This window comes from Sinocyclocheilus anshuiensis, unplaced genomic scaffold (assembly GCF_001515605.1).
Source record: "Sinocyclocheilus anshuiensis isolate Anshui unplaced genomic scaffold, SAMN03320099.WGS_v1.1 scaffold1534, whole genome shotgun sequence".
Lineage (NCBI taxonomy): Eukaryota > Metazoa > Chordata > Actinopteri > Cypriniformes > Cyprinidae > Sinocyclocheilus > Sinocyclocheilus anshuiensis.
The window spans coordinates 650,426-657,260 of NW_015544232.1; the positions used below are offsets into that span (position 1 = coordinate 650,426).

At 36.2% G+C, this 6,835-nt stretch overlaps 1 protein-coding gene across 1 annotated transcript in view; it reads left to right on the forward strand.

Moving 5' to 3' along the window:
• LOC107697519 (disheveled-associated activator of morphogenesis 2-like) overlaps positions 1 to 6,835 on the forward strand; it is a 42,104-nt gene that overhangs the window by 14,060 nt on the left and 21,209 nt on the right. The gene's annotated exons all lie outside the window — the stretch shown is intronic.

Consider the following 6,835-nt stretch of genomic DNA (forward strand, 5'->3'; position numbering starts at 1 on the left):
GGTGCGGGTGTTTTTATATCACTGTATTTCTGAAGGAAACTGACTGTCTTCAGAAAATTAAGTCATTTTCATTTCATCTTGCCTGTAATGCCTGAGCCCAGTGAGCAGCGTTTGTGAGCGCAGCTCTTATTTGATTACAGCGTTACCAGGGAAACCTGTATCTCTCCCGCTCTACAAGCGCCTCCTGCTGGCAGAGAATGAATTTGCATATATATGCCGCCACAAATACAGTGCAAGTCTATGGGAAACACCGCTTCTGTTATGAATATTATTCAATATTTTAATTTGAATGTCGGATTGAAATGAACATCGCTGTTATTAGAGTAGTTAATTGTTAGCATAAGCGCGGCTAACGCTAATATACTAAAAATAAAATAACAATTTAATGCTCCTATAACTTTTATTAGGGTTAAAAAAACAGGAGGACATGATGATATTTACTATTTTTACACACCAGAGACTTTTAAATGAATTGTGAATCTAAAATATGCGTGTTAGAGAATGTACAAATGGTTAACATTGTTTGTGTCATATCAGTCAGAAAAGCAGTTCTGGGCTTAGCTATCTTAGTTAGTTGTTATTCTTGGCTGAATAACTCTAGAAGGTTTTAAAAGCCCTTCAAAATTAAATATGTACACAGTTTGGATTAAATTAAAGTATAGTCGAATTTTTTAATTAGCATGTTTTTGTGTTTTGCTTTGGTAACGAAATTGGTACCGAGAACTGTGGATTTTCACTGGTATTGGTACCGAATACTGAAATTTTGGTACCGTGACAACACTAGTGTCATCTGAGTGACCTCATCAGTGCACATTCAACAGCTGCTGCGAGTAAAGTAAGATGGACACAACTCAAGCAGCCTGCAATTTAAAAGCAATCAAAAAATGATTGCCTATAAATAGATGTAACCCTTGAGTTCTTCGAGAGCAGCTAGACTTGGATGTAATCAGCTAATGGATGTAAATGTGGCTTTGAGGTGTGAAGGTTTTTTTCTTCACACCTCATTAACGCCAGTGCAGGAATTACTTTAAATGAGCAGAAGGAAATTAAAATATTGACTATCCAGTTTAGTAGTGCAATGTGTTGAATACCTGCAGTTTACAAGTCAGCCTTGAGTTTTTTTCATATTTTTTTTTGTAAGTGTTTATTTCAATTATACTATTTTTGCAGTTGCAGCTTCATTACCATCAGCTAAGTTATGGCTTTAGGAGTCATTTTACACTGTTATCAATCCAACAAGTGCCATAATTAGATGATGTAATATCCACATCAGTCATGCAGTAACCAGCTTTGTCCAATATGGAAAGTGGTGCACACACTGCCAACATGAGAACTCAAGCAAACCTTCTTTGCAATGTCATTACAGCCTTTTGAAGAACAGATCATTTACAACAATCTGACATTCAGTAACCTACAGTAGTAAAAAGAGGTAAAAGCTCTCTTTGCGTATCAGGGTTGCAGGTAGAAAAAGTTGATAGCACTGAACAGCTGTTTACTATTGTCAAATAATTTTCTGGTACAATGTTTCTTCTTATTTTCTTCTCAATCTCTTGAATGTTTTCAATAATATCAAAAAAGAGTGCAGAGGAACTGTTTTCACATGTCTCTTTTCAGTCTGTATTATTTGGTTTCTGGACTGAGGTATTTGCATCATCAACTTGAGTACTCGTAAGTAGCCCTTTTAACTACTCTAGCTAGGTAATGACTAGGTAGTGTAAGATAATATCAGCTTCTGTTTTATTAATATTTTAGTCATTATTTAATACCTTTTTTTGGCAGGTCTGCAGGTGTAGGAGTAGTTATTGGATAAATTCTCAAAAATTTTATGTACAGTGTCTTTTATTGCACCTGTCAAGTGCAATAAATTATTACCTGTCAAGTATAGTTTTCTTAAGCTGCGATGTAAACTAAAGGCATTTAAAGCATTATTTAAAAATAATGTCAACAGAAAGTCTGTGCAAATGTGTGTTTATACTGTTCAAATCTTGTGTGTCTCACTTTATCATTAATGATATAGCATTGTTCCTCTATACACTTGCTCTCTTAGCCTGCTGAGACAAAAGAATCATTCATTACTCAGTGCAAACAATCTGCCACCTATTGTTAATAACACTGAAAGCAGGAAGATAAATGCAGCACCATGACATTTTGGCTCTGACAGCTTGTATTGTAGGTCATTTTTATGTGTGCCATGAACACTCAAGTTACTTAATCTGTCATTTGATGCATTGCCAGTGTACTATTTAGAGTTTGATAAGAGAGCAGTGTCAGCCTGGCCACTTCAGTCCCTGTGCCATCCTTCTAATTTTTCTTCTTACTGCCCAACTCTTGTGTGTACTTTGCTCATGAAGGAATTAAATACTTGTGAGTTTAGCATGTTGAGCTGAGTATGTAGGAATTAAATTGGTAATGTAAAATGACTTCATACCTTTTTACCATTGATACTCTTTCAGACCCTTAATCTCACACTGTTTATGTTTGCATGTGAACATTAATTCATTCTGGTTTGGCTTCTTGACATATAATTCAGTTTTGTATTTGTATTACACTGCCGTCTCACACCAAAAAGGTCCTCCTTTTTTTGGATATTGTCTTCAGGTTTCATGTGATCCACCTTGTTTTATTTTTTTTAGTCCACATTCTGGAAAGGGTGTGCAGATGGCAAGCCTTTCTTGATCTGGTATTTTTAATATAAACTATGCAACTATGACACAGGGCCTCTGTCTTCACACCGCTGGTCAACCCAAACAAAATGTCACTTCAAAGCAAGAGAGATTTCACAACATCCTCCCGAACACCCTGAATCTCTCACCACCACAATGAGGGGCTCAGATCGGGAAGAGTACTAGTGACAAGTCAGAGAGTAAGATGGAGGCAACATGTTTATTTATCTTTGGAATTACTGAGGTAGTACTTTCTGCAGCTTTTTTAGTGGGTGATTAAAAAATTAAATTTGTTATGACATGGAAAATATGATGTAACTAAACTCGCTGTGGTTTAGTTTATGTCACTGGAAAGTATGTTCAGCTTAAGGAATGTTTTTAGCTATGATTGGGCAAGGATGAATTGTCAGTGGGGTTTTAATAAAGAAACAGCCAGCTTCTTCCCTCTCTTCTGCAGTTTGTGTAAAATCTGATGTTCTCTCTCTCATTTCAAAATATTAGGTTTCAAAATAGTGATGATATGACCTCAAAAAGTAATGTATGTTGAACTCAACTTATTTTTTTTCATATTTGTCAAATGCTTTCATGAAAATTGTACCCTAAATGCTTTAAGCATTTGGACGGGTTTGTGTTTTTCTCTCCGTGCTGTGAGAAGTGTAGTAGCTAGGTCTAGTGAGCATCAATGACTGAAGGAAAATAGAGTAAAGTGCAGGAGAGGTAGCTTCAGGCAGCTCAGAAGTCATCCTGTGAGGAATGGTTTGCGTTTGCCATGGCTTAAAGGGACAATGTACTACCCCACCTGTGCCCCCCATATGCTCAGCTTCCAGGGTAATTTACACACTCCTGGCTGCTCTTTCCAGATTGGTGAACTGTAACTGATACGCAATTCTGCACACGTGCATGCCTTTGTTCACGTTTAGTCTGGCTGAGTGTGACTGTGAACTGGTCAGAAAGGCACTTTATCAAGGCTTAGCTGGCTTCATTTTATTGCTTGTTTTACTGCTTTGCTTACGACTATCCCAAATGATCACTAAAGACTTTACAATCACTTTTTAAGACCAGTTAAATCACCCTAAATAACTTTAACCTTTTAAACCACCAGATCTAGTGTTTCATATGATATCTTTCCATTCTAAGAGTTTTTTTTTTTTTTTTTACGTTCAGCAGTCAAGGGGACCTGGGCCCTGGTGACAAACCTGGACCATGTGTTGAAACAGCTTGCGCATACGAAATGCACCTTTTGATTTGTAACTTCGCATTCAGTTTCTCCCTCTGAAACTTTCTACAACTTGTGTTATTTCTTTCCCTTTTTTATAGCCCTGGAAGCTATTGTGTGTCACTCCAGTGGTTTTGGAGAAAGTAGCATTTTCGCAATTCAGTTTATACCTGGATGCTGTCAACATTCTAGACGTGTTTCAATCTGGCAATCTTGGACTGTCACTGTTAATATCGGGTCATTTTCCTCACCATCTGTGCCTGTCTTCTGTGGTGTTCCGCAGGGATCCATTCTGGGGCCTCTTTTGTTTTCCCTCTACAAGCTTCCCTTGTAGAAAAAAACCTCAGAAACATTACTTATCATTGCTATGCTGATAATCTCCAACTCTATCTTCCAATTAAACCAGGAGTTTTTCATTAGATCATCTCTTTTCATGCCAAGATGAAGTCAAGACCTGGATGGAAAATAATTTTCTAAAACTGAATGAAAATACAGCTGAAGTTTTTCTGCTATGTCCTGATGCTACTAACGGCTCCGTTAAAATACAGTTTGGCTCCTTTGGTAACAACCTACACAGTTATGCAAAAAATCTTGCAGTTTATTGTTATTCTCTGCTCCAATTTGACAAGCATCAAGTAGCTTCTTACAACTTAGATCTGTGGCAAAAGTGAAAAACTTCCTTCCTAGTAAGGACCTTGAAATCATGATTAATGCAATTATTTCTTTATGATTGGATTACTGTAACTGTACTGTACTGTATGTTGGCCTACTTCAGTCCACACTTTCTCAGTTACAGATGGTTTAAAACGCAGCAGCCAGGATGTTAACAGGAACAAAGAAAAGGAAGTATATTTCTTCTGTCCTTACCTCATTGTATTGGCTTCCGATAAAATTTAGAATTTACTTTAAGAGTCATCTTTTTGTGTACAAGATTTGCAAAGAATGGCCCCAGTCAATTTTTGTGATCTCTTTCAGCCATACATCATACACAGCCTCTAGTACGTCAAGATCATACAATCAATTTATTTTATCTGTCCCTCGTTTTCACTATCATATATATTCTACAATTATATTAATTTATATAAATTCATAATTATATATTTCTAATTTTTTATTTATTTATTTGGTAACACTTTACAATAAGGTTCCATTAGTTAATGTTAGTTAATCTATTAACTAACATGAACAAACAACGAACAACACATTTATTAAAGTATTTATTAATCTTTGTTAATGTTAGTTAATAAAAATGCAGTCATTCATTGTTAGTTCATGTAAATTCACAGTGCATTAACTAATGTTAACAAGCACAACTTTGGATTTTAATAATGCATTAGTAAATGCTGAAATTAACATAAACTAAGATTAATAAATGCTATACAAGTATTGTTCATTCTTAGTTCGTTAACTAAAATGTTTAACTAATGTTAACTAATGAACAATATTGTAAGTGTTACTATTTATTTTTTATTTATTTCAAATTGTAATATTTCTCATAGTAAAGCACTTTGGATCAACTATGGTTGTGTAAAATTGTGCTCTTAAATAGAGTTTGACTGGACTCCCTAAAGTTTCGCTGACACCCTCAGCAGCAAGTCCTGCTTCACTGGCATTTGCAACTCCACAGCAGAGGAAAATGATAATACACAGAATACACAGGGTCGCGGAGACAGTGTTTAGGGGTTCATAATGGGCTTATCAGATGTGGGAATGGAACTAGCTGACCTCTTTAAGGAATCAGGAAACAGCACCTCAGTAAACAAATGTGGATTTTGTGCAGCAAATATAGTGTTCTACAAAAGTTGAGACAGAATATTCAACTAAAAGCCCCTGTACAGACCACACATCTTAAGACTTAACACCCACTTTTTTATGTAAGCAGCCTTGCTTGCCACCATGGATGTATAATTCAAACCCTGTTCCGGAATGTGAGTTTCTTGGCTGAAAAGGAGTGTCAGTTCAGAAGGGAATGTTTTACACATTGGAATAATATGAATAAAAGTTCATGTGAAATTTTAAACTATAACCATGAAAAGATAGAACAAAGAAGCAAGGTAATGTTATCATCAAGAAAGGTTTTATTAATATTTAAAATTTGAGACAACAAAGCGTTGTATGTTTGAATGAGATCTTAGACATTCACTGTTTAATGAACTATTGATAAATGTGAGATTAAAGATTCCAAACATAATTTCTTACTGAGGAGAGCCATATTGTATACATTTCAAATTACCCTTTCAAGGTAGTGGCAGTCCTGTTGTGCAGTAGTTGTATCAGATTATAACACCATGGCATGGTACTAAATATATACAATATTTATATATGAATGTACCATGATACTTATGGTATGTTTTGTTAAAAGGGTTTGGAATAAGGTCACAAATTAAGTAATCTATTTATTATGAGCCCTTGTAAGAAAACTGTAACACCGGTTTACTGTAAGAAAACTGGAGTAGCAAAATAGGGCTTGACCATGAAACGGTCTGTGAACTCTTAGCATAGATTTGATGTGGAAATTGGATAAGGGGCTAATCCAGACAGTAGTGGTGGGGTAAGGAGAAGCCAAACGACTGTGGGCCAGCTATGATCTCATGTGTACACTGCTCCCAAAGATTCCAAAAATTACAGGTCACCCAAAGATCACTGAGCCATGCTAGGTGAGCCACGTCTGCTTTGGAAAATGAGGTTTGATCACGGTTGCAAGAGATGAGGAGTCACACTATATGGGATAATAACAGACTGATTTACTCCGGCTGAAGGGAGATGCATGTTTTTCTGTTGCCAGCAGGTGCCAAAAAAAATGTGGTGGCTTGAACTTTGAGCTTTGTCAAAACAATGTATCTATTATGATTACAGGAGATAAGTCACTGCTGCTCCTCAACTACCACCATCTCCATCTGTTGTCAGTACAGTCTTTGTGTTTGGTTAACGTGGAATATGAGTCATGTAAGGAGCA